This window comes from Pogona vitticeps, chromosome 4, assembly GCF_051106095.1.
Source record: "Pogona vitticeps strain Pit_001003342236 chromosome 4, PviZW2.1, whole genome shotgun sequence".
Classification (NCBI taxonomy): Eukaryota; Metazoa; Chordata; class Lepidosauria; order Squamata; family Agamidae; genus Pogona; species Pogona vitticeps.
The window spans coordinates 41291492-41310365 of record NC_135786.1 but is presented as its reverse complement, the minus strand read 5'-3'; the positions used below and the strand labels follow the sequence as shown (position 1 = coordinate 41310365).

The window sequence follows — 18874 nt, the reverse complement described above, 5'->3', positions numbered from 1 at the left end:
AGAAGCCTTTTCGTCAGCTGGAGACATGGCCTGAATGTAGTGTAGCCACATATGCTACATTACAGTGAACCGTTCTCTATTGTGCAGGCTGTCAAAGGACAATCCTCTGTTTAAAATACTGTAAAAACAGCCACAAAATACAAATGCTTTAGGTTTTGAAATTAGCACCTTTTCTTTTCAGAAATCCTAAATTCTGGTAAGGATAACTATAAAAACGTTGTTTAAGCTGATAAAAGATTTTTCTTTCCTTGAAACCTTATAGCTTCTGACTTTACACTTGGAATTCTTCATGTGCCCCTAGAGGGTCATGTTCCTACTCCTAGTTTGGAAATCAGTGCGTTGTGCTACTATTTAAATTATAGTATTCTTTTTCTGAATGTAACCTATAAGTTATCAACAGGAATTATTAATATGAGTATCAATATGATCAATTTAAATTTCCATGTGAAAATATTATTGAAGTCTTGCATTCTCTTTTGTCATCTTTCTTGGTAACTCACTTAAAAAATGTTTTGTACTGTAACCACTCTACCATGACCAAACAACAATACTAACAGTAATAAATGTGCTTTGAAAAGAGAAAGAAAACAGAGCACAAGTTTTATTATATATATACAGTATATATATTATTTCATATACTGTATATATAGACAGATAAACACACCCACACACAAACATCTAAGAGCCTCTGCTTCTGCTTCTGAAGCTTTAAGGCAAATAATGTGCTTTTCTTTTTCTTTCCCTCCTCCCTCTTAATGTGTTCCTTTTCAGAATAACTACCAGAGAGAATTGGGCTTTTATTTCCCTGTAAAAATTGTGATAAGCAAACAGTATTTCAGGAAGGAATTCTCTGAAGGTTGCCTTATCTTCCATCTCTGGTACCCCTGACAGTGTATGAATGGTGTTCTCTGTTGTAATGATTACAACATTTGCTTTACTAAAATAGAACAATGGTCTATCTCACTCAGATTCCAGAAATTTTAGAGGAGGTGTATACATCTCTTAACAGGCATTCTCACAGCAATCCTGAATGCATTACCTGGGAATAAGTCCCACTGAACTCTGTTGAGCTTACTTCTGAGTAGAACTGTATAGAACTGCACTGTAAGAGATTACATAATACAGCACTGGGCACTGTCATCTGAATCCTTCTCAAGAAGCTCCCCTGCAGAACTCTGTTTGTGAATCCCTGTCTTGTCTGTCTTCACAGCCAGCTACAATAGCCAGTTACCTGAAAACCTTTTATTTAATTTTTTTTGTTAGCAAAAGAGAGTTCACTTTATCTTCCAAAGGGGGAATGCAAGCTACTGTCTGATATTTCCAAAGATCTAGCTAGGAAGGTACTGCCTGATCTCATAGAGGCTGTGTGCTTTATTACAGTTGAGCATGGAAATGTTTGTGTACTCTCCTTTTTTTAAGCAGAGATCTGAGTTTCATTTGAGATTCATAGAAGAAGAATATAGCTTTTATTACATTGCTTAGGTATTTTCTGTTGAGCTCTGAAAGATCAGTTGAAATGAAAGTAAAGATTCTTGTATTTCTCTTTGCTGCAGAAGGACATGGATCTTCCAGCTAGTTCTCCAAAAGAAAAGACTCCAGCTTATGAAAATGTGGGCTGATGTCGCCTGCAAGCAGGTACTACCATGTTGACTTCCCCCCTTTTTTTGGAGTTTGCTTTAAAGTTGATACTCTCATGGTTTAGAGCAGATGGGCAATTGCAAAAGGTTTTGAGGGCCCACATTCCACAACCCATTGATCACCACACATAATACTCATCATTATATCTACATGGTAACTGAGCAGAAGGGCCCTTCTGGTTTTCAGATAAGTGCCTCTCTGCGAGGTGCAGAGCTGCCGGGGCGGGGCTCCTTTGCCCACCTGAATAGAAGAGACGGACACAGCCAGGTGGGCTACATCACATTATACAAAGGCCTGGGAATCAACAAAGCCTTTAAGGAGGCTGCCCATCCCTCGCCCACCCTCCCACCCTTTAAGGTAAGGTTGGCTGGTTGCTTTGGGGCCAGATGGGAATTTTTGGCTGGCACTTCAATTGGCCAGGAGTGCCAGTGTTTTTTTCGCACATCTCATTCTTACCTGCGAGGGTGGTTTGAGGCTGTGCTTTAAAATTGTCCCATTAAATAGGTCACAACAGCGGGGAGTGCCAAAGGAGAAGGATAGATCAGTTCCTAGGAGGGCACCTACAGGGTGCTAAGCACCCCTCCTCTCAGAAGGGCACCAGCAATGGTTTGGTTGAGAGGATGGGAAGCTGGGGACCCCAGGGAATGTGGAGCAGCTTGGATTTGGAGACCCAGTAAACTTAGGGTGATTCACGGAAACGTGCTGTACAGTAAGACAGTGAGCTTTCGTTATAGGAACTTGATTGGTGGTCTGGGCTGGAGGGTCAAGGCTGACTCCAGCTACAGACCAGTTTCAGGCACTACATTAGGCCCCCTTGTAAAGGGGAAGTTTGGCTATAAATAAGTTAATAAAGTTGTGTCCCTAGTTCTCCCATACCTCTGTGTCTGTTTCGTTATTCCGGGCTGGGCGGGCAATTGTAATTCTTGCCAAAACAAGACTGGGAGTGGAGAGGGAGAACAGTTAATAGGAGACTTGCCTCCCTTGGAGGCTTCTGATGTTGAGACTTTTGGTCTGCCACCCTAATTTTGTGATGGAGAACCTGTGGGAGCTCCAGGGGTCTGGTGGCTACAGAAGAGGCATTGGTTGACCACATCAGAGAGGGCCTTCTTAGTGGTTGCTCCCATGCTTTGAAATGCACTGCTGCAAGAAGCCAGGTTGGCCCCTTCCCTCTTATCTTTCTGTCATCAGATAAAAATACCTTCCTTTTCAGGCAGGCTTTTAGGCAATAGGTGGGGGTCTAGGGAACATTCTATTTATGAATTTTGGATATTTTTAAATGTTTTAAAATGTTTTTAGAATTATTTTTAATATTGATTAATGTTTGAGTTTTTAAAGTATAGTTTTGTACAATATTTTAAATGTGTTATTTATGTACAATTTTAATTGTTTTAAGACATCTTGGGTCCCCTATGGGGAGGAAGGTGATGTATAACTTATGAGTAAATATGTAAATTTAACACCATGATTGGCACAGGTAACAATGCTTCAGGATTGGAGTTCTGTTGCTTCTTTCCTATTGAGACTACACTCGCTCCTTTTGTTTTTTAAATGCAATTCAAGACTTCCACCTTTTAGCAACAGAGCAATTTTATACTAGAATTTGTTACAGCTACTAGAAACATGTCTGTCATAGTCCCAGTAGGTGCATCTCCCAGGGTGCTGGAGAACAGCAGGTTACCTAAAGTGGTGATTTTATGAAGTGAGAATTTTGATTTTACTCTTTCCACAGAAGTACTTTCTAATGTATGAAACAAGGTAACGCATGTCAGCTCCCACATTTATGTGATCTGCTAGGTACAGTTATATATGATGGTTTAGTTGTGTGAAGGAGCTCTCACACATTAATAATCCATGAGAGTTAAACAACACACTTATCCGAAAGATCAAAAAGAAGTATATAACCTAGTAAGAGACTCCTGACTCTGCGCAGAAAAACTGAAAAGTTAACATTATATAATGGCTCTATTTACACAGAGCTTTCGGAACATGAGGCACAGCTGTCTGGTTCCTGTGACTTGAGCTTGAACTATGCATCGGTTAAAAGTTTCATAGTTAGGAGGACAAAACTGAATGTGCTTGTGTAACTTTGGTATGTGGCACTTTGTGAATTGAAAAAAGGACAGGGGAAGGAGCAACCTTGCGTCCCTTGTTGGGAGAAATGCGGCTTAACAACAACAACATGCATCTTCAAGTAAGCATGGAAAGCTGTCTCATACGGAGCCAGGGCATTGGCCCATATAGCTCAGGAGAGAAACAGGCATTAGAGACGACCCTTAATTAGAGCTGAAGTCACGTGAATGTTGCAGAGGGGTGATTGAGTAGTTTTTCAGTTTGTGAAATCAGACTTCAAAGTGGGTTGCCCTCTATGAAAGTGTATGCCAAATAAAACTTTCTTGTCTTAAAGGTGCTACTGGAGTCTCAAAGGAATCCCCTGCTTAAGTCTAGAGGGGAAAAAGCAAACTAATATGCATATTCCAAGAGCTGGGGGGGGGGGAAGTGCTGTTAACACTCAGACACTTTCAGCAGTTAGGATTTTTACTCTTCCTATCATAGGCTATCTCCACTCTCTGTTTCTGGCTTCAATATTGCCACCACCGATTGGCGGCAGCACTTCAGGGCTTCAGGCAAGATTCCTTCCTTGTCCTACCTAGAGAGCTCTAGGATTTTCTGGTGGTTTTTCATCCAGGTGCTAACCAGGACCAATCCTGATGAGCTTTCAAAATCAGGTTAGCACAATTCTGTTCAGAATAGTGTAGAATAATTGTGTTTGTTTTCTTATGGCTCTCTGAGTCTTATTTTGCTCATATGGCTGGCAGAGTTGCAAGCCTGATTTGTATTATCATTGTTTTCTCCTCAGGGATGATCCAGGTAGTGTGTCTTTATACTGTCATGCAGTATAGTTACTTTTCAGCATAGAACAGCTTGACTCAGGGTTTTTATGCCATCTCGGATCATTTGCCAGCCCTAGTGATATGTGCAGACTGTGCCTCTAAATACGAGAATTTTTTAATAAAAGAAACAGAATTGTTGTTATTGTGCTCACAAGTCAACTCCAATTTATGGCAACCCTATGAATGTGCGATCTCCAAAATGTTCTGTCCTCAACTGCCCTGCTCAGCTCAAACTCAGGCCTTTGGCTTCCTTTAGGGAGTCTGTGCATCTTACATTTGGTCTTCCTCTTTTCCTGCTGCCTTACATCTTTCCTAGCATAATATTTTCCAGAGAATCCTGTCTTTTCATGATGTCCCCAAAGTAGGACAGCCTCAGCTTTTATATTTTTGCCTCCAGGTATTGATTGATTGATTGATTGATTGATTGATTGATCGATCGATTGAAAATATTTTTATCCTTTACCCTGCCTTTCTCCGCGAGATAGTTCAGGCTAGATTTGCTCTAGACCCACTTGTTTGTCTTTCTGGCAGTCCAGGGCATCCACAAAACTCTCCTCCAGCACATTTCAAATGAGCCAGGTTTTTTTTTCCTATCATCTCTTTTTACTGTCCAGTTTTCACACCCATACATAGTGATCAGAAATACAAGATTGAGGATGATCTTGGTCTTGCTCTCCAGTTATATATCCTTATACTTTATGATCTTTTCTAGTTCCTTCAGAAACAGATAGCTTCCTAAATAGTGACCTCCCTAGAACCTGTGTCATCTGAACGAAGAGAAGACATTGGTTCAGAAGATGCATTGACAGCCACACCTGATGTTCTCAGTGGCACAGATGGAGAATGGTCTGAGGGCGGAGAATATCAGCCTCCTCCCGCTCTTCTAGACAGAGGACTTTCTGCTTAAATTCATTCTGTCGCCTATGAGCCCTCCCCACAGGAAGATCAGATCTGTTAAAATGGTCCACCCTTGGAGGCTTTTCGACCCAAATAGATTCAGGGAGGCCTTGGGAGGGTATCTGGTGGATGTGGCTAGCCATGCTGTCAAAGCTAAGGTTACCAGGTGGCATACCAAGGTGGCCTGGGCTGTGAATACAATTGCTCCCAAACACCCTCTCTGAAAGGCAGCATAGAAATCAAATAAATAAACAAACAAACAAACAAACCCTGTTAGAGGCTATTTTGACCAGGGCCCCCTCAGCTTGAAAGTTTTTATCCGTTATAATTAACGCATGCACCCATTTTTACTCATATGAATCCCACTGTTTATATGGAAGCTATCCTTCCATGTTGATCTATTTTTTTTCTAATTACAGTACATGTATGTTTTAAATACTTTAGTGCTGTAAGTAAAACTATTTGGCTTTATTTACTTGCAGCTGTCTTCTGGAGTCTTCTGTTAGATGCCACTTTATTGTGAACTAAAAGCAAGAGGATTTCACTTCTCTCCTCACCCACTTACCAAACAGCTCAAAACATGTCTTAAATATATGTCCTAAAGTAAAAAGCAGAGAGGGTGGGGGTATTTGACCCTTCCCATCTGTATATGGCAGTATCCACTCTCTTTTTAGATTACTTAATTTAACTGCTCTCATCCCAAAATCAGAAATGTGTATCATTAGTTAGGCACTCTGGAAGAGCCAAATTCAGTACTAACAGACAGGTTCTGCGTGCCTGTATATAAGGATTAGTATTCTCATGTGGTCCAGGTAAGAAAAGGTGATAGTTTTTGTTCTCCAAATAAAATGAAACTCTGTAGCTTGTTATTGATAAATTCCCTGTCAATTGTTGGGCCACTAAGTCATTAGTTTAAAAACCATTCTGCCTGTGATCATAGCGCACCACTATTTCTCCCCCACAATGTAGTTGTATTTTAAAATGATGAACATAGCATTTGTCAAGTTACCAACAACAAACAGACTTTTTGAATCAATGATCTGTCCCGCTCTGCCGGTGAAAAAAAGTACTTGCTCACGTTTGGGGTTCACACGGAATTGTCAGATCTCGGAATGCCGGCCAAAGACTCAGGGATTTGCTAAGCTTTCCCAGCTCTGCCTTTGGAGAGACAAATCCCAGGGTGAACGACAGGAGAAAGAAGGCTAGAGGAAGGAAGAAGGAAAGGAAGGTAGCTTGGTTTTATTGTGTGTGGTGGCTTTGACACCTTTGATTCCCAAATGGGACCAGGGCTTATTAAGTTAATTCATTGGATATGGCCCCTGTGAGATGTGCATAAAAGGACTGAGGAACTTTGGGAGAAGGAGGACTTTATAGTTCACCCCATACCCACTGGGGGACTGCACCTTCCTGCAGGGAGGTTGACTGAAGTACTAAGACAGTGTTTACAGGTTTCCCTTCCAAATTCTTCCTTAATGTAACTCCCCTTGAGATCTTTATGTTGGGTGTTGTGTTATGTTCCGCATCTCTCCCACAGCACTACAGTACTTGGTACTAGGCCTTCCAGGAACATTCTTAGCTTTCAGCTGCAATTAGTACACTAGTTCCTAGCACTTTGATCTGCCAAGGCAAGGCTTGATGAGGCATGACCAAGACCAGACTTGAAAAGTTGTGAGCAGCCAGAGAAGGTGGAGCCTTTTGTGGAGATCTCTTCTGCCTATCTTTTTCTTCCGTTCACTGCAAGAAGGGGAATCGTTTAAACAACACAAACATATGAAGATATTATATGCTGTAACTCAGCATATATAATTCTGTGCTTTTCTGTCTTGGAACATGTTTATTTTTACTTTTTTTTTCTTTAAAAGATTTCTAATTTAATGCCCAAAACACAACAAAAGAAAATGGGTACAATTGTGATCCAAAGTTGCCTGGTGTCAGTTATTGGGGTGGGGGTGGGGGAGTTTTAACAGTAGATCAAACTCAATGATGTATGTGCAAACATGTATTCCTGCATCGGTGTGCCTGTTTGGGTTATCCCATTCTTGGGAGATTTTCTGGTGGCAGTCAAAAGTAGTGTAAGAACAGGATAATGTTTTGAACATTGAGATGAAGATCCACCACCTCCCAATTGATCACCAGCTAAATTTGCACACACTGCCCAACCAGCTACCAGTATGGATATGCAAGGTACAGTCATCCATGCTAAGGAGGCAAAGGATATCTGTATGAAGATTTAGTGCCTGGATTCACTTATGAGGTGATCTGAGACGGCACTTTATTAAGAACAACCATCCTTGTAATCTGAGTGGGGAGGTGCGGGGTGGAATCAAAATCTCTTGATCCAAAGTGGCCAGACATGAAAGTTGGATATTTTAAATTTTCCACTGCAGCATTTAAAGGTATTATTTAGCATTGCAAATGCTTAAATTACACCCTTATGGAATATTTGTGTGTATGCACATTGATGATCAGGGGAATGGGGCTGGGAGAACAGCAAAGCCGAGAGTTGCAGCAGCCACATTGGAGAGGGCTGGCCAAAGTTTAGCTAACAATCAAAATGCCCCCTCCCAGCTGTGCTCCTTCTCCTACTTAAGGGAGAATCACAGAAAGAATACTGTAGGTATGAGGCTTCAATTGTCTTTTTAAAAATAAGCTTTAGGGAAAAGGTTAGTTATTGGCACTTCTAGCACCGCTGCTGTGATCAACTTTGTGGCATCATTTCTCCTGCCTACATTTCCCTCCCATTTTTAAAAAAGCTGATGCACTGAATAATAATACTGCACAAAGCTGTCATAACCTAAAGGATTTTAACCTTTCCCCTGCCAATCTAACAACACAGACCTCATTTCAAGCATTGTCATCCACATCTCTCTCTTTCTCTCTCATGTTTGCAGAGTCTCATTTTCACACCACAGAACCAGCACTCCAGTCCCTTTAGGTCCATGGCTCACCCGAATGCTTCTACAGAAAAGAGGAAAAGACTGACTGGCTGGATATGTACAGTACAAAAAATCGAGGGTGGGGAGCTTTGTCCCAAAGGCAGGCAGAGGAAGAAGTCTTCTGTGCCTCACTAAAGACGACTCAATCAAAAGGTGTCTGGCCCTGTAGTAGATCAGCACATTTGATAATCGCAGACAATGCCAAAGTAATCATTTGGAGTGCTTTGGACTTGAGTAAGGGATCAAGGGCTACTGTATAACAGTTTTTCAGCATGACCTTAAACTTGATTAGAAAGAGACAAAAAATGTTGTCCTTTTGAGATGTAAATATTCATAATTATTATTTCAATTAAATAATATGCCTAAGCAATGCACAAAATAATGCACATTCATTTTTTAGAAAATCCCTGTGAGACCTGAACTCAATGTAGCAACATTTATAGGAGTATTTCTCAGTCCCAGAAGAATTCTTATTGTCACTCTACTCTCCTGTGTGATTTCATGAGATCACTGTCACCAGCTGTTTATAATAATAGTCTCTAGATCTCTAGCTTTAAGGCTTATTTCACCCCTAAACCACAAAGCATGTTGTTATATACTTTGTTTGCCAAAAGACACTTCTCCATTAAGCCTCTCTCTCTTCTCTAACAGCTTCAAGAGGTCAAACTACACTGAAGCCCAGTAAAGATTCTGTGGCTGAATTTTTTTCAAGCTACTTCCACTGCAGAATAGAAACAGGATATTTAACAGCTCCGGGCATTTTTGAGCCAAGGTCTTATTGCTGCATATATAGGATTCTGCTGCCGGCATCAGTGACTGAGCAGCTGCAGGGATGTTCTTTTCCTCCGTGTGACATTGATAAATGACCTGCAGGAATGCTTAACAAGGTTTGGAATATTGTCTTGTTCTCTTACTCCCATGGACAACAATTCTGCATGTATTCTAGCAAGAGTCTTTTTTAAAAAGTCAGGGATTTTAAGCTGTTATATCTCACCTCGTTTTCTGTGATACTGGAGCAGAAATCAGACCAGCCCCCAATTAAAATCTATAGCACAGCAATTGTAAACTCACACAATTTGCTTTGTGAATTCAATAAAAGGTATTTTAATTTTATTATTATTATTTGCCACTAGTCTTTACAGCTATCAGTTCTTCTCCTCTCTGAAGTAAACAGAATGCTCTCTGTCTTGATGGCCACCTATAAAAACTTGACATTTGTTGCCTTCACTGGTTATAGTCTAAAATTGTTTCCATATAGGTATGTGCAATTGTTAGCAAGTAGATACCAGCGATTAAGTTTTGATAACCAAGTTTTTGTGCTGATTTTGTGCTGATTTGCTTGTCTCTTTAAAAGCTTTGAATCTAGAACTCTGTTTCTCCCTGCTGCATGTTGTGCATAATCTGTGAATCCACAGGATGAGGCTACAATACTTTTCTGACTCAAGATTTATACTTCACCCTTCTGCTTATCTGTGATAACCACAATGATTGCTAACATGTAAATACTCAAGCCTAAATACCCTGCCCTAGTGCCTTGTATTAGCATTGGCCTTTTCTGGGAACCTATGCAATCTGGCATTCAAGTAGGCATATGTATTGTGCATGTTTAGGTTAGACAAAAGATCTTTTTGTGTTTATTTTAGTTTGTTTCTTTCTTCATTTTTTATTTTTTTTATTTCCTTCCTTCCTTTCTTCTTCTTTTTTAAATGATCTCCAATTTGGACCTTGGAAATCAATTGATTAATTTGGAACACCTTAATGGATGGTTATCACAACCCCAGCAGTTTAGGCTGTATGACACAAATTTTTTTAGCAAAAATGGGAAGACAAGTTGAATCTTTCTTTAAGCAGCAATTTAGGAATCAGCTGGCTATGTCCCAAATCCTAGGCTAACATCTCTAAAGGATGTGGGCTTCTTACAACTCACTAGTGAAGGAGGATCTAAGCTAGATGATGGCAGAAAAACATTACAGATCAGGGAGTGTGTAGCTTTTAATCCACCTTGGACTGGTGAATGTAATAGATCTGTTACATAGCATCTTCAAGCCAACTTTGCCAGCTGAGAAATAATCTTTTAGCTCTTAACAAACAAAAAGAAAGACGTTAGTGCTTGATTGCCATTTAGAGGTTCCCCTTGACATTCTTAGTCCAGTTGTGTCCGACTCTAAGGGGTGCTCATCCTGTTTTCAAGTTGTAGAGACAGCGCTTGTCCAAAGACAGTTTCCATTGCCACATGGCCGGCATGACTAGGGAATGCTATTTTACCATTCCACCGAGGTGGTACCTATTTCTCTACTCACATTTGCATGCTTTTGAACTGCTAGGTTGGCGAGGAACTGGGACAAAGTGACGGGCGCTCACTCCGTCGTGTGGATTCGATCTTACAACTGCTAGTCTTCTGACCCTGCAGCACAGGCTTCTGCGGTTTAGCCCACAGTGCCAACACATCCCTGATAGCCATTGATGCTCAATCAATTAAACACAAACTCAGCAGACAAGTACCAAAGCAGATGTAGAAGTGTCCCTGGGTTCTCAAAAGGCTATGCCAGTGGAATATAAGTGGGTGAAGCTTCAAGTACAGTTCCAGACAGGCAAGCTGTGTATCTGTCATATGATGACCAGCCTAGCCAGGAATGGAGGGATTTATCACAAGAAGAATGGCCACCAGGAATGGTATTATTTTGATCAATAAAATCACAAATCTTCAAGGTACAGGGGAAAAGGAAATGTGTTAACCAATATTGTTGGTGTTTCTTGTGAGTGTCATGCAGTGGCTCAGTGACCTTCTATAGGGACAAGCGGTATACTGGAATCACTGAATATATCTGTAGCAAATCAGGTAAAACTAGACACTGGGAAGTATTCCTTGTGACTGGCCCATAGTGATACACAGTAGATAGGCAAATGCTTCTGCTTCCCAGTTCTTTAACAATAGCAAGAACAAAATGATTTCCTTACATCCTAAATTGTATTGCTGAAATGAAAGTATGTGTCTGGAAGGGAGAGAGGGAGGCAGGAGCAGCCAGGACTGGGTTTTTGTAGAGAAGGACTGTGACCTTCATTTAGCACTGAGACTCAAAACAAATGCTGTGACTTCAGCACCAAGCAAGCTGTGCTTACTGGATCTTGTCATTCTAATAAGAAAGAAAGTGGACTCCAGAAGCCTGAGCTCCATTTACCCAATAAGCATTTGCTTATTAGTTAACTCGTTTTTCAGAACAATATTAGTGTGAGAAACAGGCCTTTCCAGGGAGGACCTCAGTCAGTTGCTACGGGAGACATGAGCTGCTCCACAGGGATTTGTCAAGAAGATAGAAGCTGTATATACTTCCCTCCAGCTGTTGCTGTGCTGATTAATGCTGCACAGAATCAGTGCAATGGCTTCATGCTTTCCCTCCTTTCAGGGTATTGGTCACAGTGCAGTATACAGTGTGTTTTTCCCGTGCCTCCCTTCTAACATTTCTGTCAATCTACTTAACAGTGAATTCTGCCAATACTGTACTGTATATCTATAGCCCATGCACAAGGCACAAGGATCCCTGGCCACCCTTTCCCTACCTATTTGATTTAAGAGACTCAGTTGAACAAAATTCAGTGGAGACTACATTATAGGGTTGTGGGAGGTTTGTTGTTGTTTTTAGAAGTCTCTGGTGATTTAATGGTAATCCACTGGTTTTTAGAAAGCATTAGCAAACTGAGATTAGAATAATTGTCTATGTGAACATATGCTATTGAGCCCTGGGACACAAGCTCTCAAATACAAATTATGATGACTCTCACAATATTTCTACAAAATGATTGCATCACAAATTCTTTTGGCATTAGAACTGCTTGGATGCAGATGAATGTTCCTTCCCAATGTATCCCACATAATGGATAGCATGTGTGCAATGCTTTTCATGCCTTCCTTTCCCCGAGGTAAAAGGAGGAGTGAGGCAAGGAGAGGCATAAAAATAATTAACCTTCTGTTTATGCTGCGCAGAATCTGCATTGGTCTTGTTGCTATAGGCTCCTCTGCTGGAATAAATGCATTATTTTCCCGAGAAAAGCATTTCTTGAATCCTTTCTTACCAAGACCATTTACCTTTTGTGTAAGCTGGAAATAGCTGCAAGGATACATTAGTTAGAAGATGATGGTCTCCTTTCACAAGGTCTTTTGTGGCAAACTCCAACCGAGGTATTGGCAAGGGGGTATTGGTGGGGCACAGGAGAAGAACACAGTGCTGCTATTCAGCTGAAATAGCATCTCTTTCTATACGCAGAATATATAAGAGCCTGTCTGGGTCATATCAGAGCTTGGGAAAAGTTACTTTTTTGGACTATGGCTCTTAGAATCTGAAAGAATGTTTTAGGAGTTGTACTCTTAAAAATTAATTTTCCAAGCTGCAGTCCAGACCAAAAATCTGTTTAGTCCAACATCCTGTTTTCCACAATGGCTGGTCAGAAGCTTTGGAAAAATCACAAGTTTAGGAGGTCAAAAACTTATCAGGCAACTGTTTTTACAGAGGCATGTTGGCTCTCAAAGCTGGTGGTTGTTCACATAGCCAGTGTGAGTATAAACCATTAAGCGATGGACTTATTCTCCATGAATGCATCTCCATGATTGCACCTAACACCATCCAAGCTTGTAGCCCTCACTGGTATAAGCTGAGACAGATATGGAAGACATGTATGGATTAGTATACAAGGCTCATCCAGTTGCAGAAATTATGCAACTAATCATTTCTGTTGCTATATTGGAACAGAAGTACATGCCAGTGGAGCACCATGACATCCAAAAGAAACCTGTATCCTAGCATATCCTGAAATTCTGCTAAATTTTCTGGAGTGTAGAGAGCTTTTGTAGAGTGTGTTTGGGTCCAGAAGCAAAATTTTCCACAATATTAATGTTGAACCCAAATGGAGGATGATTCTTGATTTCTCAGCACTGCTACTGTGGGGTAGCCCTATCTCTAGAGTCACACTCCATATTGGAAAGGTAATCCTTTTAATCAAAGTTGGTTTTCAAGTAATGTCTGATCCATACAATTTAGCTTTTAGCCAGTTGTACATATCACACATTAAGAAAGCTTTATTTGATCATATGTAAAATACCTTAATAGGGTTTTAATGGTGCCACCCCCGTCCATTGAATTGAGGGCCATGGGGACTGCGGGCTTACAGTACTACAATTTGATCTTGTGGGACTGCCACAGGAGCTACTAGTGGCTGCACCATAGGGATTTCTAGTGGTTGTGCCACAGAAACAGCTGGCAGTTCCACTACAGAAGAGGCTGGTACTTGTGCCACATGCTGATGGCATTTGCACCACAGGGGCCACGGGCAGTTGCGCCACAGGGACTGCTGGATTCCCATCATCCGGCAGTGGAGCTGGTGGGATGAAGCAGGAGGTGAGATATATTCTAAAGTTTCAGACAGAATCGGCTTACTGGTCCCCGCCTCCTTATGCCTGATCTCCTCTGTTCCTTTACTCTCCATCAGTGCTGCTATGAAGACTTTATAATACTCTTGGGGAAGGGGCACTGGCGAGGAGGCTTCAAAACCCCAGAAATCATGTGGGTTTTGGAATTTATGAACTCAAGGGGCTCCCTTATATCTTTCTGAGTGGGCTGCTCCTGTTGCAAAGCATCCTACATATGAGAGATTATCCTCTTCCCCCCTCTTTGTCACCTCCTCAGCCCAGCGCACCACTGAGCACAAATGCTCCAAAGAAAAATTCCCCTCCACAGGCCAAGGAGGTGACAGAGGCAAAACCGATGGCCAGAGACAAGAAAAACCTTAAACTAATACAGGTTACATTCTTCTAGTTAGTTCTAAAAGTCTTTCTGCTTCTAAAACTGTGTTTGTACATATCCAGGTATCAGAACTGCAGAGCTGGAAGGGCCCCTATGGATCGAGTCCAGCTACTGTCAAGGAGGCCAAGCGGGGAATCACAGCCCCAACCTCTGGCACTGCAATCAGGTGCCTAAGCCACTGTGATATCAATGTGCAGATGCAAATTTAGAAACACTGTAATTTATAATACTGTACTTCTCACAATTGGAAGGGAAAATTGTGACCAGTTGAAGTATGTGTCTGTCTGCTCTACATCTTGTCCATCCTGCCACTTGAGCAACTCCAGAGCTTATGGAGAATAGGCAACTCCAGGGTCTCTGCTTTCCCTCTTGGGTTTTTTTTTAAATTTTATTTTAAAGTCAACTGGGACTAGATAGCTCAGCAAATAGAGGATCCTTGCAATAGAGGACAGCCCTCAGTAAAGAAGGCCTTTTGGCCATTCAATGAATCCCTTATTTCAGCCTCGCTGCTTGTACCGGAACCTGCTATCTACGAGAGCCATCATCTGAAGCAGAAGAGAGTAATAACAGCTTGTTCCTAAAACAGTGTTTGTCTGGTTGATAGCGGTTTATTTCACATGCCCATGGAAGAGATACTCAATCAAGGGGTTTAGTGTACAATTCTAGTGTAGAATCCAGTGTTCCAATAATTTCAGCCTTTCATACTTAAATAAAAAGGATGTTTCTAGCCCTCATGGCTGCAGAGAGAAAAAATGTAATCACACAATCACTGTGTGAGTTGTAATAAAGTAGGTAGCTAGATATTTCAGTGGTTTAGGCATTGATTGAGAATTCAATTCCCCACTGTTCCTGCTTGACAGACTGGGTTCAATGATCCATAGGGTATCTTCCAGCCCTTCAGATCTATGATTATAAGATTATATGTCATGATTTAGGGTCTGACAAAGTCTTGAAAGTCAACATGATACAGCGGAACAACGAATGGTGTGGAGATTAATATGCTGATGGTTCTTATATTTTCCCACAGCACCTACAGGCCCTTTATCACCAATCTCTCTGCATTTTTTTTTTAATATAGGCATAATCCCTGATAGATACACATTCAGAATTCTTCAGGAGGGGGACTTTATATGAGGTAAAATAATATGCACATGTATACCTAGTTATGACTATGGATTTTTTTCTCTCATAGGTGAGAATTTGGACATGCCATTTAGCTAGAATGCATAGATCCCGCTTATATCCAGTACCTTTTTACTTGCCATGTTCATCAGATGTTTATGTGTAAAATAGTTTCTCCAAATTTCGATCACTAAACTGTGATCTTTTTGCCAACTTGAAATTGTTTTATGGTGATAAGATTTCCAAAAGAAGCACAAGGAGTTATGTCAGCGAACCAGATATTCTTAAAAAAATACCTCACTGTCAAGAAATATCACTTCTAGTCAGATAATATATGGGTGCTATTCAAAAATTCTACCTTTCATGAAGTTAAAAGTCTCAGCCAGCATGGCCATCTGAAAATGCTCTCCTCGTTTAAGAAAGATGATGAAATATTAACAGCTTGCAGTCTCATTTTGAATTACTCTTTCTATCAGTCTAAAAATACTCTTATAACAGAACAAAAGAATGCCATATATTTAAAAAAATCTACCTTGATGCCTGTAGAATGTAATCAAAGTTTAAATACCTCTGTTGATAACTTCAACTGAAGCAGAAGATTTTATCAGAAAGGTTTGGGGCAATCCCATTACTTACCAGAAAATCTGTCAGTGATTGATGGGCACAGGGCAGGAGCATAAACCTTTCATGATATATCTGCAGCCATAAGCTGTAAGTACAAATGGCCCAAAGTATAATGTAGATTTTGGTGTTCAGGGATCAGAATGGATGCTGACTGATTTTGTGGGTTGATGGGCAACCAGAGGGACCTCTTTCCAAAGAACCCCTATCAAAATGCTTCTGTAAAGTAAAGATTTACATTGCATGGCTGAAGGCCTCTTTGTTTCAAATTTTGCATCCATTTCTATCCTTTTACTGTATCCACTGCAGTCATACTTATCAATGAAGCCTTTGTTTACCTCTTGATGGCCAATCACAAAGCAAGTTAATTTTCAGACTATGAGAATCAAGAAAAACCTGCACTTGATCATCAGGAATCTTTTAGCCATATCACCTCAACATTACGAGCAATATAATGGATATAGCCCTCCTGTCACTACTTGATCCTTATTCCTCTGTTTTATTTTTTCTCACTTTATTTTTTCATATGAGTTTTATCTTCCCATCTCGAACAATATTATTATTGTTGTTTAAATTGTTGTACAAAGTGTTTTTCTATTTTATTGTAAGCTGCCCAGAGTAGATGTTGTCTAAATGGGCAGGGTATAAATAAATAAATAAATAAATAAATAAATAAATAAATAAATAAATAAATAAATAAATAAATAAATAAATAAATAAATAAATAAATAACGGCATTGTAAGAAATGTATTTTAGACACAAGTAAGTGAGGAAAGGGGGAAACTCCCTTCCCAATCTGGAAATGTGTATAAAAATTACACTTTCTGAGGTCTGAACACTTTCATGGTTTGCAGTCATAAAAATTTATAAGAGAGTTGAGGGTCATGGTACTGTCTTCTCCTTTTTCAGATTTACAGAAGTAGTAGGGCAATTGTTTTACAGGAAACATATCATCTGTTCCCTTTTAAATTAAACAGGTAAGCATCCTTAACAAACTGGTTACTAGAGATGGCCACAAACCAGCAGTTGTGGTGGTTTGTTGATGTCCATGCATCACTGATTGATTTTTTTTAAAAAAACTGGTTCATGGTTTGTTCAGTTCAGGCCAATCTCGAAATAAAGGAGGGAGTTCTCTATACTACTCAGCTACATAACCCCCCTCCTATGGACTTCCCATCCTGTGCCCACCTTGATTACTCCCCAGGAGCTACCTCATCTACACCTCCCCCTCCATTGTTGTTGTGCTCCGCAGCTGAGTAGGTTGTCTGGGGCCTACGATTTGCCCTAGTTTTTTGGAAGGTTTAGGATTTTGTGGGAAGTGTAGTTCTTTGAGGGTTCCCTATATATAGCCATCCCTTCATGGATTGCTGCCTTGTCATGACAAATCCAAGGCAGACCTTTCAACATCACAGTAATCCAGGTTTATGCACCAACCTCCATTGCTGAAGAGGCTGAAATTGACCAATTCTATGAAGACTTACAACACCTTCTAGAACTGACAGCAAAGAAAGATGTCCTTCTCATTCTAGGGGATTGGAATGCTAAAGTACAGAGTCAAGAGATAAAAGGAACAACAGGGAAGTTTGGCCTTGGAGTCAAAATGAAGCAGGGCAAAGGCTAATAGAGTTTGTCAAGAGAACAAGCTGGTCATCACAAACACTCTTTTCCAACAACACACCAGGCGACTCTACACATGGAAATCACCAGATGGGCAATACTGAAATCAGATTGATTATGTTCTCTGCAGCCAATGATGGGGAAGCTCTGTACAGTCAGCAAAAACAATACCTGAAGCTGATTGTGGCTCTGATCATCATCTTCTTATAGCAAAATTCAAGCTTAAACTGAAGAAAGTAGGAAAAACCACTGGGCTAGTCAGGTACAATCTAAACCAAATCCCTTATGAATACACAGTGGAAGTGAAGACCAGATTTAAGGAACTCGATTTGGTGGACAGAGTGATTGAAGAACTATGGATGGAGGCTCGTAACATTGTACAGGAGGCAGAAACAAAAACCATCCCAAAGCAAAGGAAATGCAAGAAAGCAAAGTGGCTGTCCAATGAGGCCTTAGAAATAGCAGAGAGGAGAAGGGAAACAAAATGCAAGGGAGATAGGGAAAGTTAAAGAAAATGGAATGCTGACTTCCAAAGAATAGCGAAGAGAGACAAGAGGGCCTTCTTAAATGAACAGTGCAAAGAAATAGAGGAAAATAATAGAAAGGGGAAAACCAGAAATCTGTTCAAGAAAATTGGAGAAAATTTTGTGCAAAGACGGACGATAAAGGACAAAAATGGTAGGGACCTCACAGAAGCAGAAGACATCAAGAAGAGTTGCAAGAATACACAGAAGTATTATACCAGAAAGATCTGGATGTCCCAGACAACCCAGATAGTGTGGTTGCTGACCTTAAGCCAGACAGCCTGGAGAGTGAAGTGGGCCTTAGAAAGCATGGCTAACAACAAGGCCAGTGGAGGTGATGGCATTTCAGTTGAACTATTTAAAATCTTAAAATATGACACTGTTAAGGTGCTACACTCAATATGCCAGCCAATTTGGATAACTCAGCAGTAGCCAGAGGACTGGAAAAATTCAGTCTACATCCCAATCCTAAAGAAGGGCAGTGCCAAAGAATGCTCCAACTACTATACAATTGCACTTATTTCACACACTAGCAAGGTTATGCTTAAAATCCTACAAGGTAGGCTTCAGCAGTATGTGGACCGAGAATTCCCAGAAGTACAAGCTGGATTTTGAAGGGGCAGAGGAACTAGAGACCAAATTGCTAACATGTGCTGGATTATGGAGAAAGCCAGAGAGTTCCAGAAAAACATCTACTTCTGCTTCATTGACTACACAAAAGCCTTTGACTGTGTGGACCACAGCAATCTATGGCAAGTTCTTAAAGAAATGGGAGTGCCTGACCACCTTATCTATCTCCTGAGAAATCTATATGTGGGACAGGAAGCAACAG

The 18874-nt window shown here is 40.6% G+C and overlaps 1 long non-coding RNA gene across 6 annotated transcripts in view; it reads left to right on the top strand.

Moving 5' to 3' along the window:
* LOC110072379 (uncharacterized) overlaps window positions 1-18874 on the top strand; it is a 59519-nt gene that overhangs the window by 19313 nt on the left and 21332 nt on the right. For all 6 annotated transcript variants that reach the window (XR_012086250.2, XR_012086249.2, XR_013545125.1 and 3 more), the window contains 3 exons: window positions 1554-1635; window positions 1825-1995; window positions 9014-18874. The exon at window positions 9014-18874 is cut by the window's right edge and continues 21332 nt beyond it. This is a non-coding gene — a long non-coding RNA (uncharacterized LOC110072379). The remainder of the gene's footprint in view (window positions 1-1553; window positions 1636-1824; window positions 1996-9013) is intronic.